At 45.9% G+C, this 24,713-nt stretch overlaps 1 long non-coding RNA gene across 1 annotated transcript; it reads right to left on the reverse strand.

Moving 5' to 3' along the window:
• Nucleotides 1-6,199: 6,199 nt before the first annotated feature.
• On the reverse strand, nucleotides 6,200-18,125 carry LOC128626124 (uncharacterized). Its single transcript, XR_008390034.1, has 3 exons — nucleotides 17,386-18,125; nucleotides 8,276-8,360; nucleotides 6,200-7,096 (listed from the first exon to the last, which is right to left on the reverse strand). It is a non-coding gene; the product is annotated as an uncharacterized LOC128626124 (long non-coding RNA).
• Between the last annotated feature and the right edge of the window lie 6,588 nt (nucleotides 18,126-24,713).

The following is a 24,713-nucleotide window of genomic DNA, read 5'->3' on the forward strand; positions in this document are numbered from 1 at the left end:
CCCCCGGCCCCATCAAATACTGAGGGTCTTGGGGTGTGGCCGTCCCATAAGTTGACTCAACAGGCAGAGGGTGCCCGGGACCCCAGCCGGCAGGGAGACGACCAGAGAGCTGCTCGGAGGCTGAGGCTTGTCATCTGGGGACCTGCCTGTTGCCCAGAAGCCCAAGGGCTGCCCTGGCCTCCTGGAGTGTGCGTGTAATTGATTTTGCTTTAGAAGATTTCACGACCCTTTCTGAGATAATAAAAAGGGCTAACATAAAATTCTCCCCAACACAATCAATTGCTTTCTTTCTTCCCCACCAGCATGCAGAGGCTGTCTGCTGTTCCTCTAAGTGAGCAGACTCCTGAAGGGTGGAGCCTAGGGCCCAGGGGAGGCAGGCTGCCTGGTCTGGAGGGCGTCTGTCCGTGTGGGGCAGGTTCCAGGTGGCAGTCATGTCACTTGGGTCTGAGTCACATGCTCTTCCTCCACCTTTGCCCTGTTTCTACTGCCCAGGAGGTCTCTACTTCTTTTGACAGAAGTCTTTGAAGTTGGCTGGCTTCCTAGCACCAGAGGGGGCAAGGGCATGCACCCGGGCCCAGGTATAGTGGTGATGGGTTAAAGGTGGAGACTCCCAGCTGCTCAGTTCATAAAAGGCATCTTCTGGGCCAATGGTCAGGGGACCCCTGTGTCTTTAGGTGAGCAGTAAGCATCAAGCTGCTCCAGGCTCCACTGACAGCTAAGCAGAAAGAGTTCTGAGAGCAGGACCAGGGGCTCAGCAGCCTTCCTGGAATTGTACTTGCAAAATCAAGGTGAGTGCCAGCCTCCAGACCAACCAAACCCAGTGCCTCTGTAGACACCACAGGTGAGAAGGAGAATAAGCGTGCACCATTGGGGATGTTGAAAATGCTTTGCCAAGTATAAAGTTCTATGTCTATGTCTATGTCTATGTCTATGTCTATGTCTATGTCTATGTCTATGTGTGTGCCTATGTCTATCATGTCCATGTGTATGTCATTCCCATGTCTATGTCATGTCTATGTCTACCATCTATATCTGCATCACTCTCTGTGAGTTATTCTGCTTATTGCAACCACTGTCGCTAGTTGATTATTATAATTATTTATCAGTAAGAATACTATCAGTCTTTGGAGTGAAGGAAGAGATTCTGGGAGGACCTGGGGGACCCTTGGGGAGGGCCGTTTAATTTGTTACAGCATTTATACATGCTCACCCAGCTTGGAAGTGGTGGGGAAAGGCTTTGACCTTGCCCACACTCATGCGAATGTAAATTCCTGAGTGGTTTATGAACTTTGCTTTGTGGGGCCTTAGATTGTTCATACAGATGTCGGAGATTCTGCAAATGTTGGATCAGTACTATTGCAGAAGCTGGGGAGATAGCAGTGATATTATTACTTAATGCCCCTATGACAGGTTTTGTAGCAACTGGTGGAATTTGAATCCGCACCCACCGCTGGCCCTTGGTTATCTCCAAATATAAATATCCAGAAATGTCTACAAACATGATGTGGAGGAAAAGCCTCGGGACCTCTCTGACTACACAGGGTTGCTCTCCTCCTCCCTCTCCTGGGGCTTGGAGGCTTACTGGAGAGCATTTGTTCAGCTGTGCTGTTCTAAATTCCTAGCCAGGCAGCGTGGGGAGACAGTGGCGCGCTAGCAAGAAGCATGTCCTTGCAGAGCGCAGGAGTAATTAATGTGGCCAGAGGAAGGAGGGGGACAATTTGGATGTCATCCCTTGGCAGCTTTGCCCCTTAAAAATACCTCGTGGCTTGGAGAATGACCCTTTAGGCTCACGCAGCATATTTTTCTTTGACTAAATGACAAACATCCATCATGTAATACATCCCTTGCAACATGTCAGCCTGTCACTAATGACCTTATTGGAAAGAACATTTGATTTAAGTTTTAAACCTTTCGTGACAGCCTCTTATCTTGGATACATACATTTGAAATAAAATTAATATGGTCTTAGCCTGCAGTGAAGTAGTAAAACCGCAGCTTTTCTGGGTTTAAGAATCAGCGGTCTGCTCTGACTGGTGTGGCTCAGTGGGTTGGGCGTCGCGTGGTGAACCTGAAGGTCCCAGGTTTGCTTCCCGGTGGGCGCCCCTGCCTGGGCTGAGGGCCAGGACCCCAGCTGGGGGCGTGTGAAAGGCAACCGGTTGATGTTTCTCTCCCTCTCTTTCTTCCTCCTTTCCCCCTCTCTAAAAAATAAATGAGTGAAATCTTAAAAAAACAGAAAAGAATCAGCAATCTCCTTTCCCCCTCTCCTCTTCGATTCTGAAAAACAAATGTGCTTAAATCAACCCCCACTGGGCCCTGGAAATACAGTTAGATGACTTCATCCATTCTTGACCAACTGGTGGTATATTTTCTGAAGTGTCAAAATAATTATTATCTTGTTTTAGGAGTCAAGGTTGGGGCAGCAAGTGTCTGTTACTCTCTCTGATAGCTGTACATCAGGTTCTAGACTGACGGTGCCTGTGGCTGAGGAAATGATTGAAGTCAGGAGGAAAGACAATGGGTATTATAGCCGCATCTGACGGCGTCTGTGCAGCCAAAGTGATGTTGTTGCTTCTGTTAGAACTTTTACTTTAATATACATGCACCTGCAACATCTTAGTCCAAACATTTTTAACCTGCGATCGGAAAATGTGGCCCTAACCTGGGGGACGTTTGCTTAGGGCATTCCAGTAGGTGCTCTAGTTTTTTCCTAACTGGGCCAGTTTATGGGCAACTGGCCCCCCGATGCAGCGCTTCTCTGCTTTCAGGAAACGGCAGCTTCTTCTGAATTTCTCCCGGCTCTTGGAGGAGGTCTCTGGAGGGCAGGGGGCAGTGAGGCGTCTTCTCTGAGCAAGGAGCCGGGCTCCTCACTGACATGGGATTGACAGGGGGAGAGTGCCACCCTTGTACCGTGATGTGCCATGTGCTGGGCTTTAGATGATAAAGAAGGCAGAGGTGGTCCCCAAGCTCATGGTGGTGACCTCCAGCGGGGAAAAGAGGCCAGTCAACAGGCAATTGCTGGAAAGTCGGTAAGCACTGAGAGAGGGAAGCATCGGACCCTGCAAAAATATATGGCCCTGGCTGGTGTGGCTCAGTGGGTTAAATGCCGGCCTGTGAACCAAAGGGTCACTGGTTTGATTTCCAGTCTAGAGCACATGCCTGGGTTGCAGGCCAGGTCCCTAGTAGAGGGTGTGCGAGAGGCAACCACACATTGATGTTTCTTTCCCTCTCTTTCTCCTTCCCTTCCCCTCTCCTTAAAAATAAATAAATACAATCTATTTTAAAAGATTTTAAAAAGAGAACAATATATGACAGGGGCAAATGATCTAGTCTTGGATACTAGGAGGCCCTCCTGGAGGAGGTGCCATTTATGCTGAGGCCTGAGTGTGTCCCATCAAACACAGGCCACAAAGCAGGGCCAGCTTCTGCTCACACCGCCTTGCAGACATTGTCATGGAGCGCTTATTCTGGCCAACTCCTTTATCCAGGGCTGTGGCTGGAATCACCCCCCTCCCATCCCCACAAATATATCTGGTCCTGATCAGAGCCCTGGGGAGTCTTTGGGGTCATGACTGGTTGGACCTGAGAGGCATGGTCAGGGCCATATGGCCCCAGCGCCCCCGGCAGGTCCATTGTCCGGTGCCCACACCCTTGGGCCAAGTGGTCCTCTGTAGTGAGGTTTTGCTCAGTCTGGGGTGCAGTGCCTCTTCTGGGCAAAGGAGAATGAACTCAGCTTTTCAGAGTCGATCAGGAAACGCTTTCCCCGAGTTCCTCCGGGAGTTCCTTTGCAGCAGGCCATCAAAGGCCCCCTTGCTTTGTAGCCCACGGCTTGGGGGGTTCTTCCTGAGGACCCCTCCCAAAGAAGCTCTCTGCCCTGTCCGCTCCCCCCCCCCCCCCGCCCCTCCATCCTGCCCCGGCTCTGTTCCTGCTCCCTGTCCCTATCGATCTGGCTCTTCCCTGGAGTTCAGGCACACTTGCTTCCTGGAAACTGACCCCAGGCCCTTTCCTCCAAACCCAGTCTGCTGCCTTGTTCAGATCCTCCTGCTGTGCTTCTTGCCCTGTCGCAGGCATGTGGTCCTTACTCTGAAAGCTTGGGACAGGCTCCTGGGGACCCATCCCGGACCTCTCAGCACAGGTGCGCGGCCCTAAGAGACACCAATCAGTGGCGAGAATTCCAGGTGGAAGTAAGGCCCTGCTGTGGAAACCCAGATTTCAGGGAGAGAGTGGGATGTGGGGAGTGGGAGCAGATGCTTGGCCACCAGAGGGTGCCGTTGCCGAGGAATGAGCTGTGAGCAGAAACTCAGGCAACCCGGGGGAGATCCTGGGGGAGTTGAATGCGATGACCTCCCCAGTTCCTTTCAAGATTGGGTGGTGGCCTGGGGTAAACTGGAGAACACATCTCGGTAGCACTGACGAGGAAATCACAGGGGGCATGAACTTGTGACCTTTCCCCTCGCCTCAGCTCCTCCCCACCTGCTCTTCTCCTAGCAGAAGGCACCCCGCCGCGGCTGGCCCTCATTTTCTTAAGCAGGAAGCTAGGAGTCTCTTCAATATCCGTCTCCATTCCCTCCCACATCCAATCCATCACTCCGCCGACTCTTCCCGGCAAACATCTGGAACCCGTCCGCATCTCTCCACCCCAGCTGCCCCCAGCTTGGCCTGAGTCACTGTCACCATCAGGGTCCCCTCTCCCCCAGACCCCTCCGTGACAGCCTCCTACAAACCTTCGTCTTCCCCCCGCCCCCCCCCCCCCCCCCCGCTGCAGGCCCCTTCTGGGGCCGTCTTATAAAAATGGAAATGTGCTCACGACACTTTCATGGAAAGACTTGCTGCTCATGTCACTTAGAATGAAATAGGAGACCCCCCGACGCGGCCTAGGGGGCCCTCGCAGTCTGGTCTTTGCTCGCTTCTCCCACCAGCTGGCGCTCCTTGTCTTGTTGTCTCTCTCGCCCTGGGCAGCGCATACCCTGGCTTTCAGTCAGACTTAATTCCTGGCTATTCTTGTGTTTTTTCCTGGGAGGCCTCCTCGGTGTAAATTAGGGCCCCAAGTGCACTGTCTGACACCACCCTACCCTTCTCCTGCGCTCCCCTCAACATGATTTGCAGTAATGCGCTGATTACAGCGATGATTGGCTGTGAGGGAAGAGGCGGGGAACGTGGGGTCCAATATCCTGGGACGGAAGCTGGTGCACAATAGACCCCAGTACTTACTTATTTTTGAAAGTCATTTGGTAATTAAGCACCGATCTTCCAAGATGTGGTATAAAGGTGAACTAAATTTACGATTGAATTTGTTCATGTAAATCACCTTCGAAGTACATTGCACCTAAGCCGTGTAAAAGATTTTGCATGCATTTTGGAAGAAATCACAAAGAAACAGCTGCTCTTGAAATAAACTTGGCCAGTGTTGCATCTCTTGGCCAGTTGACCATGGTCACCAGAGGTAAGAGTTACCTGGACCTTGTTGTTTGTACTGAGCCATTTTGGGTGCTGGTTTATCTTCTCTGCTTGTAGAGCAACAGAGGACATAAAGTCAAATGCCTGACTGCAGTTTAGGAGAACTCTTGGTAGATGGCACCTCTCTCTCTCTTAATTTTGACAATCCTGCTGCTTTAAGGTCAAGTACAACTTGGTTCCTCTCTTCTGCTTCAACATGTGAGCGTTTGCTGACATGGCCAAGAGGCCCAGACTCCGATCCTGCTCAGTGCCCCTGACAAACGCCGTGTGGCCACCCATCGGTATTTACCGAATGACGGCCTGACTTCAGGAATGATACCCTACCCTGACATCCAGTACGGTAGCCACTAGCCACATGTGACTATTTAAATTCAAACTAATTAAAGTTAAGTAAAAGAAAAAATTTGATTCCTCCTATACTGGCCACCTTTCAAGGGCACCTGTCTGGCTAGCAGCTGCTGCGTTGAACAGCACAGAACATTTCCACCACAGTGGAAAGTTCTATCGGGCCACGCCATGAGGGAGCGCGGGTATCAGTCCATTCACTCAGGTGGTTAAGAGATGTAATTTTGCCATTCTATGACTGAATTTAATTTTATTTCAAGCCCTTATTCTGCAGGGAGAAGGATAGTTATTGGTCTTCCGGGGGTCCCTCTCCCCTTTCTGGTAGCAGGGCAAGGTCTAGGAGTCTTACGTAACGTCAGGGGCTCGGTGGGGATTTGGTGCCCCCCACCCTCATCCCAAGATGTCTTCCTCCTCATCTGGGCATCCGTCCATGAAGGACACACAGTCCTGAAACTCATACAACGAAAAAGAGCAACCCTAGCTTCCCTCTCTCCCTCCTCTACTCGTCCTCTTTCCCCAGAGACATCCTCTTCCATTTTTTAAAAGCTGCTTCTCCAGGTTCATAAATAATGTGTCTATGGCTCTCTTTTGATCTGCCTACTTGAGACATTTTCTCCACTGAATTCCTGTTATGGTGGATGAGAAGTTTTTGCTTTTATTCATCCCTTCAACTCTCTCCTTCTTTCAATTGAGTTATATTACAGTTTTCATTATTGTATAACTATACTATTATTATTCACTGTTGGACGTACTACGTTCCTACGTCCTTTCTTGAACAACGCTTTGAAATGTTACTAATTGTGCCATTTTCTTGTTTTCTTTGCATTTCTGGCTAAACTTTCTCACATCCCCCAGTAATTCTCTGAAACAGTTTTTAGTACCAATTTGCACCCAGTCAAGCCTTTCTTCCTCCTGGAGACGTTCCTCTCGGAGTCCCCTGTCCTCCTGCTCCAGTCTTCCCTGGGGGCCGAATGGCTGTCGTCCTGGGGTTCCCCGTATTTCTGGTCTGTGTTGGAAGCTGTTTCCTCAACCCCAGAGCTCTGTTTTTTCATGATTTAGTTCCTCATGTTGGCTGAGAACAACTTCTGGCAGGTTCTTAAGACAGGGGTGAACACAGGTAACATTTTTGAGTCCATGAACGTCTGAAAGTGTCTTCGTTGTAGCCTCACACTTGATTGGTAGTTTGGCCAGGGCAAGAATTTAGGCTGAAATTAATGTTCAGTAAGAATGTTAAGCCGTTGCTTCATTACCTTGTAGCTTGCAGTGTTGCAGCTAAGTGCTAAGCTCGCCTATAGAGCTAGTAATGAGGGAGAACAAAGGAGAGAGAGAGAGAGATGAGAGAAACATGATCAAGAGAGAAACATCGATCGGCTGCCTCCCACATGTGTCCCACCTGGGAATCGAACCCGCAACCTTTTGGTGTACCGGATGATGCTCCAACAAATTGAGCCAGCAGGCCAGGGCAGTGCCGCCCTTTTCAAGTATCTGTTGCCTCCCTCCCTTTTTGCCTTTCTGAGGGCCTGAGGGGATGAGTTCGTTTGTTTCTCGTGATCTCCTTCTCCCTGGGCTTGGCTTTGACCTTTCTCTGCATGTCCTTTTCCATTTCTCTATCCTTCTCTGTTTCTATATGTCATGGTTTGATTTTACAGATCACTGGCAGCCTCATTAATATGGAGGTTTTGCTTCTGTATCTTGCCCTCCTTGTTACTTGGGGATGACTTTTGAGATCAGAAGGGGATAGAAAGAGTTTTGCTTTATCATTTAGGAATCAGAAATCTTTCAGGAAATCTCCAGCTAGTCAGTCCAGCTTTGTTCTTTGTCATGTATCTTCTGTGACCTAAATCCACTGAGGACTTAAGATTTTCAGTTCAAAAGCCAGGAATTGACTCACTTCTTCTGTGTATTTTGCTATGTGATCCCTTCTCTAAGATGGCTGGCATAGAATGAATGCTCAGATTTGGAGATAGATAAAGGAAATATATGGACACAGAACAGCCTGGTAATTTATCAGGATGTTATTCTGCTGTGATAATTAAAGATTAGAAAAATTAAAGATCAGAAACATTGGAAGCATCAGAGAGGAACTGGGCACTTCGTCATGAGATGTGCCTCCAAATTAAAAATGGCAAACACAAGAAAATGCCACTCGGAGAGCTAGAGACCAAGAAGAGGAGACCTTGGCAGATTACCTGGAAGAGCACTAAGAAGCATTGGCACATCAGCATTTGATGACTTGGGCGAAATCTAGCTAAAGGGGTCGCCTAGGCAGTTCACTCGCTTTATACATGGGGAAAGTGAGGTCAAAGAGGGGAAGGGACTAGACCAAGGTCACTGAATCAGTTAGGGACACAGATGGAATTTAAGCTTTGGTTTGAATTTTGGTGCTTTTATCCTTGCACCATGAAGGTGTCCACATTTTTATGACAGACCTCCTTTTCTATAACTTGGGTACTGGCTTTGACAATTAGATACCTACCTCTTTATTTCTGAAGAGCAAGAACATACTTTTTACTGATGTTCTGGTGGCCTTCTCATGGTGATCAGTCTTGATAATGGCGTTTCTGGGCAAGAAAGAAATACAGCAGTTTGGGACATGCCTTTTATTTTTTAATTTTTATTATTTTTAAAAGATTTTATTTATTTATCTTTAGAGGGGAAGGGAAGGAGAGAAGGAGAGAAATATCCATGTATGGTTGCCTCTCGTGGGTCCCTTGCTGGGAACTGGCCTGCAACCCAGGCATGTGCCCTGAATGGGATTGAACCGCAATGCTTTGGTTCACAGGCCCGAGCTCAATCCACTGAGCTACACCAGCCAGGGCTTGGGACATGCCTTTTAAAGGTCATCTTTTGGCAGGACTTCCTAGAGCCTTTACCCTGTTAGTGTACATTGTAATTCTTCAAAGAGATGCATGGTCAGTGTATTAGTGCACTACAGCTGCTATAACAAAACACCACAGACTGGGTGGCTTCCACAACAGAAATTTTTTTTTCTCTCACAGTTCCAGAGGCTGCAAGTCAGAGATCAAGTTGCTGGCAGGGTGGATTTCTTCAGAATTTCAGTCTTTGAGTAGCCCTGTTTCTAGGGATTTTTGTTCTTAGAAGCAACAAAGAAAGAAATCAATGAACTGCAAGGGTCCATTTAGCATCGAGACGGATTTAACGTGGGAAAGGTATAAGAATGAATGTCTGTGTGCAAATTAAGGTTCTTTTTTACAATTGTGTTTGCATAAATGGCTCATGGCCAAAGATTTGCCTCCAGAGAAGGTGGAGTCTTTTTTTTTTTCTTTACCAATCCCAAAGGAAGTGTAATTGATGTGAGGTTTGTGGGCTCCCTCAATGATTTACCCCACTTACTGAAGTAGGTCTATAGAAAAAATAACACGGTTCCGTATTTTTGACTTGTATGGTGGGTGATCATCCATAATTTCCAAAACACTGGTGCAATTTGCAAGAGAAGAGGCCTTTGATTAGGTTTCAATGAATGTCTTGAATAGGGTCTGAAATGGGAAAAGAAAGCAGCACTGCCCTTGGAGTCTGCAAAAAATAAAACCAATTTGTCTTGAAAAAAACTTATCTCAATTTCTTTCTCTTTTTCATATTTGCAAGTTAAATAGGATTAAATCCCAATCAGCCATTTATACACTTGCCAAGTGTGTGGACTTCGACTTGGCCAAGAGTCAGATCTCTTCATGGCCAAGTTGAGTGTCAGGTGCTTTGATTTAGAGGGACTTTAGGAGCTACTAGTGGTATCATCTTTTCCTCCTCAGAAAATGTGTCATTCCCCTACCTCCCCCAGCTTAATTTAGAACTCTATCTTCCACATCTAGAGACAGCACATCAATGTTCAGAATGCAGAGCATGGTCACAGATGTTGGAATGTACAGCATAAGGTAATATAAAAGGAATACATAAATTCGTAATACCTGAGATCAATGCCTACTCCCAGAGCTCTAATGTTTTATTTTTTGATATTTATTTTAACTTCTATTTTGATGTCAAGACCCCAAAGAACAAATATTTGGTTTCTTTTTGCCACCATGGAGAAAGGTTTTTGAAAACTGAGCATCTACTTTCATGGTGGCCAAGCTTCTGTGATAAACAAATTCCTTTCTCAACTCACTCACCTGGGGACTGAAATGTCAGAGTAGATAACTGTTTGAGAGAGGAAATGAGATTTCATCAGCTACCCTGTTGCCTCCTGAGCTCAGTCAGATGGTCTTTATTGAATGGAAAGAAAAATGTCTCTTTTTCTTGTTTTGTGTGTTGGCACGAGAATTTTGGCTAAACTAAGAGCAAGGAGGACCCTTCTGCTAAAGAAAAACACAAGGGAGGAATGTATGCACACAGCCAGCTCACTGTACCCAGGACTGTCTTTCTGTATTTGTAACCTGTAACTGCCCTAAAGGGACAGATTAAAATTCAAAGCATGCAGATCCTTGCCTGTTTGATTTCAGACACAGAATTGGAAACTGGCTGATAAACATACTCAGCACGCATCCTACTCTCATTTTCTCTGTGTTCTGTTACGCTGGGCTCAGCAGAGAGGCAGGACCCTGTCAACTCTGGCGGAGAAGCATCCCCTCTCTCCTCCGTGATGGGCAGGAGTCCCATTGTTCCAACTGAGAGTCTCCTAACCTCCCTCCATTTCTCCAGTGTGCTTGAAACAGATGAGGACTAGAGGGCCTGGGATGGGAGCAAACACACTTATTTAGCTCCCATTCTGGGTGTGCAGGGGTGGGAGGAAAGTGGTGGGGGGAGGTGGGGAAGGCTTACCTACACAAGAATGTCTTACCTCCCTCTTGGGAGAACAGTCTTGTGGTCAGGAGGCCCACAAGATCCTAGTGACTAATGATACCATTGACACTGGGAGAACAAGGTGACTCCATCTCCACAAATCTGGGGAGTGGCTAAGGTCTTTCATTGGTTAGATTCTTTTTTTTCCCCTCTCTGTCTGCCTTTTAATTATTGGCTTTTTGAGGTCAAGACACAACTCCATATTTCCTTAAATTTTTGCATTAATCATGGGAAGCATAGACAGTAGGCTTAGGTTACTTGTCCTGTTGGACGATGACTGCCTTAGGTCCAAGACTATAGAAGGACATGCCTCCGGTCCCAGGATCAGGACCTCTCATCCATGTTTTGAGCTTCATGAACCGTTGGAGGAAATGAACAGCTTTGCTTCTCAACAGCTGGTAGCATTAGATTCTGGGCCCTGTTTGTATCTTGTACTGTACTAGGCTGTCTGCTATAGGGTAAGGAAGTGGGAATTTGTGATTAGCAATTCATGGAGTTTTCATCTTAACAATTAGGCAGTTTATTGATAATAATTATTGGGTATTCTAAGCACTAACAAAACAAATGATTACTTTTGAATATTAGCAGAGTTTTGTGTCCCTTTCAGAAATGGGTGGTTTTCAAGTACATTTTAGAGTATCCAGTCCAGATTGCCTTTTTTGGAAATTCCTTTCTCCTTCCACCTAAAAAACCCCACAAAGCCTAGGTTTGTGCTGTGATTTCAGCCCCTTAACTGTACACCCATTTGAACCAGGGATGAATAGCTAACCCAGGGAGATTGTTATGGATGGAGTATTTGTGTCCCACCCAAAATTCATGTGTTGGAACTCTACCCTCAGTGTGATGGGACTAGGAGGTAGAGCCTTGGGAGGTAACCAGGATTAGAAAAGGCCAAGAGGGTGGAGCCCTCATGAGTGGGATTAGTGCTCCTGTAAGAGTTATGTAAGAGTTACGTGAGAGCTTTCTTCCCTTCCCTTTTTCCACCTTGTGAGGGTACAGTGAGTAGTTGGAAGTCTGCCACCCAGAACTTCCTACCTCCAGAACTCTGAGAAAGAAATTTCTGTTGTTATAATAAGCCACCAAGTCTATGGTACTTTGCTAGAACAGCCAGAACTGGCTAAGACAGGGATCTATGACACGTTGAGCCAATTCATTATTTCTACTGGTAAAGTGAATACAAAGCTATAGAGACTGGTTGGATGAAATGGTATTGAGCAAGGAAAAGTCATACAATGTTGGGACCAGAGTTGGTGCCAAGGCTAGCCAGACCCATGGGCAAGCTGACGGTGTCAAGGAGAGGTTCTTGAGACTTGCCTAGAAGCTGGTCCTTGGAGATCATTAGCAGAGAGAAGCAGAGATACAAGAGCATATGGTCCAGAGGGAGAGCTCAGCAGTATCTGCAGTCCACTGTGGTCCAGTTTCCTGTTGCTGGATGCTCAACTGCTTATTGTTGTCCTACTGTGACTCCACCTAGTTTGAGTGGGTTTCCCTTGCTTGCAAGCAAATGACCAATGACCAGAAAAATAGCCTCTGATGGCCAGAAGTGACTCATTACAAGGCTGGGAATAGCCAGAGTCTTGATGTGAAGACATGCAGTTTTCCAGGTGGCAAAACAAAACAAACCAACAAAACCTGCTTTGGAGCCAAAGTGAGCCATTTATGCCAGGTGGAGCATGATGTACAATAATCTCTCTGGGCACAAGTGTCCCGTATGGAGCGGGGGGAAAAAAAAAGAATGGTCTCCAGGGCCTGTTGGGTCCCAGGAGCTGTTAGGTACTTTACATGAATGTCCCCTTTTGCCCTTTGGTAGTTGTGGTAGGCTACCTCCACTGTGATATGCTCACATCCTAATCCTCAGAACTTGTGAATATAATTTTATACAGGAAAAAAGGGAGGAACTTCTGGCCAAGATGGAGGCATAGGTGGATATGCTTTGCTTCCTTGAACAACCAAAAGAAGGAAAACAACCAATTTAAACACCGAAACAACCAGAACTGCCAGAACATCGAAGTGTATGGAAGTCCAACAACCAAGGAGTTAAAGAAGAAGCATTCATCCAGACTGGTAGGAGGGGCGGAGACAGGCAGGTGAGGGGGGAAGGACCTGTGGCAAAGCGGGAGACTGGGCTGGGCAAGGTGGTGGTGGACCAGGGGTCCTATATTCACATGAGGATAAGCTGGGAAGGACAAATGGGGCGTGAGAAATACAACACAACCAAGGGTTCTAGCATGGGAAACTAAAGCCTCCAAACCTCTGTGTGTAAAAACCTGTGGGAGTTGAGGCAGCAGGAGAAACTCTCAGCCTCACAGAAGAGTTCACTGGAGAGACCCATGGGGTCCTAGACATACCCAAACCCACCTACTGGGGAATCAGCACCAGAAGGGCCCAATTTTCTTGTGTGTAGTGGGGAAAGTGACTGAAAGTATGGCAAGAGCCCAGCAAGCGTCAGTGTTCCCTTTTGGACCCCTCCCCCACATACAGTGCCACATGCAGCAAGGTGGGTTGCCCCACCCTGGTGAACACCTAAGGCTCTGCACCCTACAATGCACTGAGTAACAGATGCACTGAGGCAAAGAAATATGGCTCAAAAGAAAGAACAGAATAAAACTCCAGAAAAAGAACTAAGCGATGAGGACATAGCCAACCCATCAGATGCACAGTTCAAAACATTGGTAATCAGGATGCTCACAGAAATGACTGAGTATGGACACAAAAGAGAGGAAAAAGTGAAGGCTATGCAAAGTGAAATAAAGAAAAATATACAGGGAACCAACAGTGAAGGGAAGGAAACTGGGACTCAGATCAATGATTTGTAACAAAAGAAGAAATAAACATTCACCTGGAACAGAATGAAGAAACAAGAATTCCAAAAAATGAGGAGAGACTTAGGAACCTCTGACAACTTTAAATATTCCAACATCTGAATCATAGGGATGCCAGAAAAAGAAGGGGAAGAGCAAGAAATGAAAAATTTACTTGACAAAATAATGAAGAGCTTCCCCAATTTGGTGAAGGAAGTCCAGGAAATAGACTTCCAGGAAGTCCAGGAAATTCAGAGTCCTAAAGAAATGGAACCCAAGGAGTAACACACCAAGATACATCACAATTAAATTATCCAAGATTAAAAATAAGGAGAGAATCTTAAAAGCAGCAAGAGAAAAGGAGACAGACAGTTACCTACAAAGGAGTTCCTATAAGACTATCAGCTGAGTTCACAAAAGAAATCTTGCAGGCAAGAAGGGGCTGGAAAGAAGGGTTTGAAGTTATGAAAAGCAAGGACCTACATCTAAGATTACTCCATACAGAAAAACTATCATTTAAAATGGAAGGGCAGATAAAGTGCTTCCCAGATAAGATAAAGTTAAAGGAGTTCATCATCACTAAGCCCTTATTATATGAAATGTTAAAGGAACTTATCTAAAAAAAAGATAAAAAATATGAACAGTAAAATGATAACAAACTCACAATTATCAACAACTAAACCTAAAAACAAAATAAAACAAACTAAGCAAACAACTAGAATAGGAACAGAGTCACAGAAATGGAGATCACATGGAGGGTAATCAGTGGGGAGGAAGTGGGGGGAATGGGGGAAAAAGTACAGGGAACAAGAAGCATAAATGTAGGTACAAAATAAACAGGGGGAGGTTAAAAACAGTATAGGAAATGGAGAAGCTAAAAAACTTACAGGCATGACCCATGGAGATGTACTAAGGGTGGGGGTGATGCTGGTAGGAGGGGGAGTGCAGGTCAGAGGGGGATAAAGGGGGGAAATGGGACAACTGTAATATAATAATCAATAAAATATAAGAAAAACTCAACTAAAAAGAGAAAGGAAAAACAGACTTTGTAGATATGAATAAGCTAAGAATCTCGAGGTGGAGATTGTCCCAATTATCCAGGTGGGCCAATGGAATTAAAATCACAAGGGTCCTTATAAGGGAGGCAGGAGGGTCAAAGTCAAGGAGAAGGCAATGTGATGAGGCGCGGGTTGCAGTGATGTGCTTTGAAGATAGAGGCAGAGGCCACAAGACACAGAATACAGGCAGCCAATGAAAGCTGAAAAAACCCAAAAAAGATTTCCTTTCTGAACCCTAGAATGAACCACTCTTTCTAACGTCTTGACTTCAGTCCAGTGAAGTGGATTCAAACTTCTGACTTTCAAAACTGTAAATCTGTGTTTTAAGCCACTAAATTTGTGACAATCTGTTACAGAAACCTTCGGACACAAATACAGTAGTATTCTTATAATCCCCATTTTTACAAACAAGGAAGCTCAGAGAAGTTGAGTAACTTGCCCAAGGACACACAGCCAGTAAGAGATGGACCAGAGCTTTGGTCCTGAGACTGTCAGACCCAGAGCCTCTGCATCTCTCACTATTTGGTTTTGCTGCCTGAGGAATCTTCTTTCCTAAGCACATCTTTGGACACATCTCTGGCTTGAACTGTGTCCAGCAGGTTAATGAGGGCTACCTGGAGCCTGAGGATAGGAGGGATGACCTCTCAACATCCTTCCTTTCAACAGTGCCAGGAAGTATGTTTTTGCCAACTGTGCAGAAGTGCCGGGACCTCCTGTGGCCCCAGTGGCTGGGCCCTGCCAGGTAGATCTGGCACTGGGGTCTTTTAGGTACCTGCTCCTTTGAGGATGCAAGAGGAGGTCTGATTTATTATGGTGCATTCTCCAATTTCATGCCAAATGATTCAATTACAGCCACCCTCAGCACTCAGGAGAGGTTTCCTGCTGGCTCACGAAGATGAGACAAGGGGTAGCCTGGAGCGTGTAGGAAAATTTCACCTTATTATTTATTGGAGGGGAAAGTGGCATTTCTCCCACTTTGCAGTAGGTTAGTTAATCACCAGGCCTCCCATTTTCAAAGTGAAGCCAGGTTTTAATGAGGAAATATGGCAATGTTTTTATTTTATTTTCCCTGGCTGCCTCATGCCTCTCAGCTCAGGGTACCTCCTGCTCCGTTGAAAGGAATGAACTTCCCACTAACATAAAAACAGTGGCTCCCATTTATTAAGCACTTACCATGTGCCAGGCACTGTGTTAGGCAATTTACAAGTAATCCTCCAACGGAGCCTGAAAAGTAAATGTTGCTATGCTCACCTCACACATCGGAAGGTAAAAGCTCGGGTGAATGTAGGAATTTGGCCAAAAATACCATCCGGTCAGCAAGGATTCAGACCTAGGTTTTTCTGAACCTGGAGTGTTTGTTCTTTCCAGAAGTGATAGCATGTTTCTTTGTGTTTGTTTGTTTGTTTTTGATGTTTGATTGCCCGCTGCTATCCACTCTGCAGGTCTAGTCTCGGATGGCCCTTCCTTCATTCAGTCTTCCCTTAACACTCAAGTTCAGGTCTCCCGTAGCAGTGGGTACTTGTCTATTCAGTTCCACGTTTCAAGTGGTATGGTAACTGTCTGCCCCTTCTCCCGTCCCCACTGAGCCATAGGCCCTGGAGGGCAAAGCCTGTGTGTGATTCACATGCGGGTTCTGAGTAGGCTGTGAACAATTGCTTGTTGACTGCATCGCACACACTCACAGAAAGGCTGTCGCTGGAAATTATCATCAACTTTAGCTACTATTTGGGGAAAGTAACCAAAATGTGCAAAATGAATTCAAATATTATCACTTAAAAATATGGAACTCACGAAAGGTGACACACAGAACCGATTGCAAAGAGTTTATTGGAACAACTTATTGGAGTTCAGTTAGACCTTAAAAGATTTATTATACCATATGCAAGGAAATGTCCTAAAATCACCAAATTGGTTTCCTTAATGCTGATGTTCACTGCAGATTGCCACAGAGGGCTGTAAAAACATTGCTTGGTTCTCGGAGTGTATTTGGGCTTTTATTTTCAAAGTGCCCCTTTGGATGTGTTCATCTCATTCGCTCGCTCTGTTTTTGGCTGAAAATGTATTCCTCTGGGCCCATTTGAATGCAAGTACCTTTAGGGCAGGACTCGGTCTAGTTCATTGCCCTGTGGCCCTGGCGTGTAGGACAGTGCCCAGCTCACAGAAGCTTATCAGTTAATAATATTTGTTGGTTAATTGATGGCCTCCTTCTAGTTAACGTAGTGAAAAGGTCAGAGAGGGGGAAAAAGGTGAGGAGCAGTGGGCGGGGAGGTAGGAGCCCCTAAATAACTCCCTCCCTCCTGTGGTGGGTGCTGGCTGCCCGTCTACTGCTCCTGGTCCACCACGCCAGACAGAACCACCACACACCTTTCCTCACAGTCCTTTCACCTCCTGAACGAGTCCTGAATGCCAGAGAACACACTAGGTAATTTCTCAGGCTTTTCCTCATTACTCACTCTTGCCACTGACCTTCTTCTCTCTTTTTCATTTTGCCTCCTTTTGATGTGGGCAGAAGCTCTAGGTCTCAGCTTTGATTCTGGCCCCTGGTCTTTCCTCAGAGCCCGGGCGAGTGCTGGGGGATTGAATTTGAGCTTTGCCCATTGTCTAGCTGTGTGGCCTTCAGCAAATTCTTTAACCTCTCTGCTCTTCCGTGTCCTCTGCAGCAAACTGAGATTAATAGTCCCTCCAGGCCTTCTCAGAGGATTAGCTGAACAAATATAGGTGAAGTGCTTAGGCCAGCACCTGCTGTGCAGTAAGCGCTTACTTACTCCCAGTAAGTAGTAAGCTGTTACTACTCTTATCCTGTTGTCCTTAGGCTCTCCATGGGACACCAGGGAAAGGCAGACAGAGCCTCAGCACAGGATGGAACCCTTGGTAGTGCCCGCGACACCTGCAGCGATGTGGGGAGGTAGCCTATTGCAGAAAGAAAGCCTTACCTACTGTCGACTCAACAAGTCTTGAGCTGGGTCCAGATGCGAAAGGCTGTGTTTTTGCTCCCGGTCAACATTGAACTCTCATGGCTGAGTGCCTGGGAGGCCCTTGTGTCTCTGACCACCGCCCTTCTCCACTTTCCGCTCTGGGATCCTCTGGGTTTTTTCAGGCTCTTGCTTCTCACGGAGTCCTGGCTCGGTGCTGAAGAGCCTCATCACAGCCCAACCCTGGGCGCTCTGGATCCTGCTCAGCTGTCCCAAAACTTTTGCTTTGCCATCATCAACAGCCTCTTACAGGACAGCTGGGGGCATTAGTTTCCTGCAAAGTGCCTCTTTTTCTGCCTTACCAAGGTCGCCCCACTCAGGAAGGGTTGAGTGTAGGAAGAAGAGAAGCAGCGAAAGCACAGTTCTTACCTCACCAAGCACCTTTCCTGGGGGTGGCTGGTGGGGGTGTCCTCAGCCTGGAGCAAGCGAATTGCTTGGGGTCAAGCTGCACCCTGCAGTTTAATTTCAAACCCTGCAGCTGGAGCATGTCCACTGCTAAAACCCACCTGCTCTCATCACCATGCCGACCCTGATGGAGAGAGGCGTTCATTTACAAGAAGGGCGCTAAACAGCAGATGTGTGTCAATACGGGACTTTCGACTCAGGAGAGGAAGTAAATCTCATTTTGGAATTAACGTCGTGATTGACGCTAGAGCATATAAACTTGTTATATAATTGATCTCCGAGCAAAGTGAGACTGTGACGAGCAGGTACACCTGACATGTTTTCACTACCTTCTCTCCCCTGTCTTTCCTTCCTCTCTCCTACCTGGGGATGGCCAGCCTGAGATGAGAACCGACCTCCTCTCAGTCTATTTTTGATTTTAATGTTACCCCAGGGAAAGGTATGCTAAAGTAACTTTGACTCCTCAGCCTGCTGTTTTCACTGTTGTTCTGGCCGTACAGTTCTGCCCCAGGTCTGACTTGCATCCCTCATGCTGTGCCCAGGGTCTCTTAGTTTCAGATTGCAGAGGACAGGAACAGCAACAGGTCTACACCTTTTAAAGGCTGTGGTAGTGGTTGCCTTGTGGTCTGTCCATTCCTAGGACACACCCACCACCAATGCCATCATGCCCTGTCCCCTCTTCTTTGTGTCCTCTCTTCCTTCCACCTTGATCCTCACCACCTCTCTTTTAATTAAACCAGTGAGTGGTGACGGAAGACCTAGAGCCTCAGATTCTGCTGGTGGGAAAGTGTTGTAAGCTGTCGTGAGAAGCATACCCCTAAATTTTAGGAGTCTGAGCACCCTAGCTTTGAAGCTTTGTCTGATTTATTTATGGGCTGGCCTCTGTCGCCCAGAGAACAGCATTATATCAGCCAGTGTGCTGAAGGTGCCCCCAGTGGTTTATGGCTGTGATAATGGAGTTGTTACAGGCCCTGGGTGAGCTGGAATTTATCAAGACCCAGGCTCTTCCCTGTGTAACTGGTGCTGAGACATCACTAACCTCAGTCAACAACAATAATAGCAACAACAATAATAACAGCAATGATAACAGCAAAAAATAACAGTAGCAACAACAAAAATAATAGTAATAACAACAGCAGCAGCAGCAAAACTAGCTCATACCTACTCAGCCTTTACGATGTGCCTGCTAAGCCTAATAATGCCACATGCTTGTTAACACTTAACATACATTATTTTATGTTCCTCCAATTGTCCTGTGAGGTAGCAGAGTCCTCAGGTGAGGAAACAGAGTCCCGTTAAGTTAAGCAGTGTTTCCAAGGCCACACTTAGTAAGGACGTGAGCAGAGAATGTAAACTCAAGACAGTCTGAATCCAAAGCCCAGGTTCTCACTGGTCTCCCAACAGCCAAGGAAGACAGGGACTCTGTCACTTTGACAGTCACCTGGAGGGGCTTCCTGTTCTCCGTGTACTCTGACTTCTGTGTGCATGGGAGTGTTGTGCATGTGCATACGTGTTTGCAAGGGCAGCTGCAGTAGCTTGGGAGCATCCCAGTAGAGAGTGCTGGCTGCCCGTGCACCTTGGACTTGGCCTGCCCAATCCCACTTGTTCTCTAGGGTGAGTTTCTGGAGCCCCTTTGCAGGGGGAGGCCAGAGAGAGCGCTCAGGGTCATTCCCTGCCCACGCTCCATGGCACCTTCCTCCTGGGTGCTAATCCCCACCTCCTGTGGTTCCTGCTCTGCAGGTTCAATCAGCCCTTCCGTGGGGACCCTGATCTACATCATACAAAGGGCTTCGATGCACACGCCTCATTTAGATCTCAGAGCATGCGGTGAGGGAACAGTGGCTTGAGACAGGGGAGGCAGAAAGTGTGACTGATAAAAATAAGCCAGGGGATTAAGAGACCCAGTTGTTCCTGGGCCAATCCACAGTCAAATAGGTAGATATTAAAGTAGCTAAAGGAAGAATGAGTCCAACAGTAGGGGGACTGATTAAATGAATTATGGCACATACTTATAATGGGCTACCAGGCAACCATGAAATGAATGATTAAGAAGAGTAATTGGCAACATGAAAAGTTGGTGGCCATGTATCATTTAGTGAAGAAAAAGTCACCAGAAAGTATGTATAGCATGATTTCATTCTTACAAAGGTACAGATTTATATAAGTGCATGTACATATGTATGTATACAAGAATATATATATATATATGTATTTATAGGTATACATATTACCATGCATAGAAAAAAGCTTAGATGTTTGTATAAAGGTTAAATATTTTCGTAATATATTGAATGTGGTCAATATATCTGGGTGGTGGTACTATGGATGATCAATATTTTTTTTCTGTACTATATGTTTGAAGTTTTTTTTTATAATGAACTGGCATTTGGAATAAGATAAACATTTATGAAAGGAAGAAAGAACAAGCCATCCAAAGGGAGGTATTTAGTGTCAAGCCTAGAAAACCAGGGGGCCAGACAGAATAAAAAGGCACAGTGTGCAGCGGCGTCCTGGCCACTGAGACCTGAATTTCGGGGCCATGACAATTCCAGGTCCCGCTGTGTCCAGAGGTGGCTCATGAGCTTGTCCTCACCTAGGCTGCCGACCCCCCTGGCTCTGACTCCACACTCGGTAGGATTCCACCCCTCCTTTTTTGGGTCGCAAGGTAGTTTTATTTACTTGCAGCCGGGAAAGGAGACAGGGCATTCACACCCAAAGCTCTGCCTCCCGGAAGGGAAGCTTAGCACTTTGTGGTCAATTACATGTTGACTTCTTCTTTGCAGTTGTTTATCTGTTTATAGCTGGTCTGCAAAATACTATGCTGTATTTTCACAGCAAGAACAGCGTTTAGTAAGAATGGCCCATTCTTTGAGACCCTTGTCCTGTCTAACACACTGGTGAACATGCTGTGGTGATATTAGAGTTCTGCCGCCAGGCCTCCCGTCTCATTCAAAACAGATTCTTCTGACTTGGCCCTGATGCTACGTCAAAGTCTATGGATAGCCCCCTGATCCCCCATGACTTACAAAGGTCTTTGTTTTCCCGTGTTTATTAATGTAAGGATCTGATGAAAACTATGGACCCTTTCCTCTCCCACACAATATATATGCATATGTTCTACATACAATTTTCTGGGGGTTCTTGAACTCTTTCAAGCCCATCTACAGACATTGTCACCCCTCACCCCACCCCCAAGATCAAAGATCCCTAATGTTTGCTGGACTATTAGAAAGAAAAGAGGGTGGTGTGTTGCTCATTGGGATTCTTAATTTGAACTCGTGTGTCCTGATATCTGGGAGGGTTTTGTGCTGGTTTAGAGACTGGAACATTCTAGTTACAAAAAGGGGAAACAATGTTCCCTATGAGAAACCGGCATTTTGGCATTCTGATTTATAACTAGTTCCTGGTGAGCCTGTTTAATGGGAGTGTATCCAGAAGTGATTGGTTTATCAGCTCTTGGGCCTGCCAGCTGAGGACTGGATCGAGAAATGTGGTGGTGAGGGTCTGGTCATCTCTGGCCAGAGCTGGTCAGCTGGCCTTTCCCTAGCAACATTTCTGTTTGGGAGACAGTGTGACACGCTGGAAAGGACCTGAACTTGGAACTGGGTGGACCTACAGTCAAAACCCAGCTCTGTCATTTCTTACAATCTGTGTTGAGCTGCTGACTTCCCCTCTCTGAGACTTGCCCCTCTCATCCAAAAGTGGGCATAGTAAAACACTACAGAGTTCCTTTAGTGATTAAATAAAATGGAATTTAAAGTTCCTGGCACCTGGTTAACATGTGATGATAGTAGTTAGCTCTTGTTTGTCTGCAATACTGGGGAGGGCAGGGATGACAGACAGCATCCCTGATCTTGGGCCTGGAGAGATTACGTGCTTTGCTCAGGTTGACACTGTTAACCCACAGGAAAAGCAGAGAACATGACTCATATTGATAAAAATAACCCAAGGGATTAAGAGACCCAATGGTTCCCAGGTCAAAATATAGTCAAATTGGCAGTAGATGTTAAAGTAACTAAAGGAAAAATGAGTCCAACAGTAGGGGAACTAGTTAAATGACCAAAACGCAGGTCTTCAGACTTGCCTACTGGGGCTTCCACTCCAGCATGGCCTTGAGTCAGTGAGGGTGAGCAAACTGTGGCCCATGTTTTTATAACTTGGGCCTGTTTTTATAAGTGGAGTTTCTTGGAAAACAGCCATGCTCCTTTGTTAAAATATTGTCTGTGGCTCAACAGCAGAGCTGAGCCTGCATGGCTCCCAAAACCTAACATATACAGACAGACATCTACCGTCTGTCCCTGTATAGAGAAAGTTTGCTGATCCCTGGTGTCGAGGGTCATTGTCTTCCAAAGTAGAAGGAATTTCAGAGAGGGGAACTGCAGAGTCAGGAAGGTGAAGAAAAGGAGGATTTGGGAGAAAACACTGGCTTCCAGGGAGCAAAGGGAGCAGAATAAAAGGAGAGTATAATCCTTCAGCAGACCTGGCAGTAGCCCCAAAAGACTAGCCAGGAAATATTAAGAAATCGATAAATCTGCTCCCTTTAATTCTTTTGTCTCTCTGGGGGATGCAAGACCATTTGCACAGATTATGAGAAAATGTGCTGAATATCTGGCAAAAGGCCAGGTCTCGAGGTGGTCCTTCGGAAAGGCTGGCTGGTAACAGGGGTGTCATCTACTATTTGTCTTCCCTGGCTCTGGGCTCTGACTTCAGGACGTAGAGTGTTATGTTTCTTGGAAATCCATCATTGTCTATAGCCAATTGGTCCCCAAACAGTGTCTACTCTGACTCCTTAAATATACCTCCAGTCTTTCCTTTCCTCCCCATCTCCACTGCTACAATCCTAGTTCATCATCATCTCTCACTAGGATTATTGTAATAAAGTCTGCCTGCCTATGCATCCATCCATCCATGCATCCATCATCTATCATCTATCCAGTTGTGCTGAGTATCTGCCATAGGCCATGTACTGACTCAGCCCTGGGACACAAGGCTGAACACATCAAAGTATTTACCTTCAAGGGTTCACTACCTAATGGTCTTTAACAACTGATTTTCACTCCCAGCCTCACCTCCATTCAAGTTCTCCTTCTTCCCTGTTTGCTGGGTGTTCTTTTGAAAGCGTACATTTGATTACCCTCTCCCTCCAATTAAAAGCTTTATTAATTTTTAATTACCTTTAGGACAAAGTCCAAAGTCATTAGTATAGCATTTAGACCTTTGCAAATTGATTCCCACTTATATTTCCAGCCTTTCCCCCAACAAATTTAAGGTTTTTTTTAAAATTAATTTTATTTAGTTATTTTTCAAGTACAGTTTTTTGTCTCAAATTTAAGTTTTAACAAATAACTCCTAGTTATAATTCAAGCCCAACATGAAGTTTCACTCTATAATAATCAGGGTAAGTAATGCTCTTCTCTGCTGAGGTAACAAATAGATCTTGACATCTCAGTGCCTTAACATAATAAAATTGTTCTATGTTGTTTATATATACTCAAATGTGATATTTCTGGTTGGGTGGCTTTTCTGGTCAGTTCTGCAAGCAAGGACTCAGAGATTCAGGTTCCTTCTGTCTCCAAAAGTGACCACAAGTTCATGCTGCAGTCATCCAGCCAGCAGATGAGAGGATGAAAGTGCATAGAAGTATTAGGAGTCAGACCTTAATATCACTTTGGCCCCATTTCACTGGCTAGAACTCAATCACATGGCCCCAGTTAACTGCAGAGGAGTCTGGGAAATGTAGTATAGTTGTGCACCCAGAAGGATGAAGAAGTGGATTTGATGGACTGATAGCACTGTCTCTGTCATTCAAATCTTTGTGTCTTTGTCCTTTCTGATTTCTCTGCTTAGACTCTCCTTCACCTGCTTCTCTGGACATGTGAACATCTCCTTATTCTTTCGTTACCACTCCTGGGAAGCCTTTCCTTATTCCACATTTGATTCCATAGCACTCTGTCTTATAGTTAACATTGACCAGATTCTTCTACGTGCCAGACCCTATTCTGAACTCTTCATGGACATGGCCCTTATGATCCTCATACAAACTCTATGAAGTAGCTACTATAAGTAGTATTTGCTATAAGTAGATAATAATCCCTATTTCAAAGATGAGGAACCTGTGATTTATGAGAGAAAGCAAATGTCTAAGGGCTTAATTATTGTATCACAGTTTATTCTACTGATTTGTTTTCCAGTCTGCCACTCCTCCGGGACCATGAGTTCCTTACAGGCAGGAGCCTAGTTTTATTCATCTTCTATGCCTGAAAGTGACATGTCCTCAGGAACTATTTATTGTATGAAGATGTGTTACATTCAATACATTCATATATTTATTGACCAGTAAATGTACTTTCCACTGATCCATAATGGGGATGCTCAACACTATTTATTGCTTGGTTGGTTTAAGAACTGAGTCATCAGTCAGTGACGAGTGGCTCGTTCTTTTAGCAGGAGCACATGACCAGCTGGACACTCCAGCAGTGTCTGCAGATGCTGCGGCAGAAATCTGCCCCTGACACAGCACTTGCCTTGCAAGATGTTGCCTCTTGGTCATTGTGGGCTTTGTGTGATGATCTTCAAACAGCTGGGCTGCAATGTGACTGGTCATGTACCAAGCTCAGACACGCTTGCCCCTGACCCTAGGTTAAAGACGAGTTAGATGTCATGTGCCTTTAATTTGACATTTTGGGGAAGCTTTGATACCATCAGAAAATGAGCAGTGCAGTTCAGTTGCTACAAATGAATTGAGCCTGAATAATAGGGAAACAAGAATGCCAAATGATATGGTCTTTAGCTCACCTTAGTTTTCACCTTTTCTGAGGGGCTTGATTCCTTCAGAAGTCTCAGAGCAAAATGCTGTCATCCCAATTCAATGAGGTCAGTTCTTT

This window comes from Artibeus jamaicensis, unplaced genomic scaffold (genome assembly GCF_021234435.1).
Source record: "Artibeus jamaicensis isolate MK-2021 breed Jamaican fruit bat unplaced genomic scaffold, CSHL_Jam_final contig_1998, whole genome shotgun sequence".
Taxonomy (NCBI): domain Eukaryota; kingdom Metazoa; phylum Chordata; class Mammalia; order Chiroptera; family Phyllostomidae; genus Artibeus; species Artibeus jamaicensis.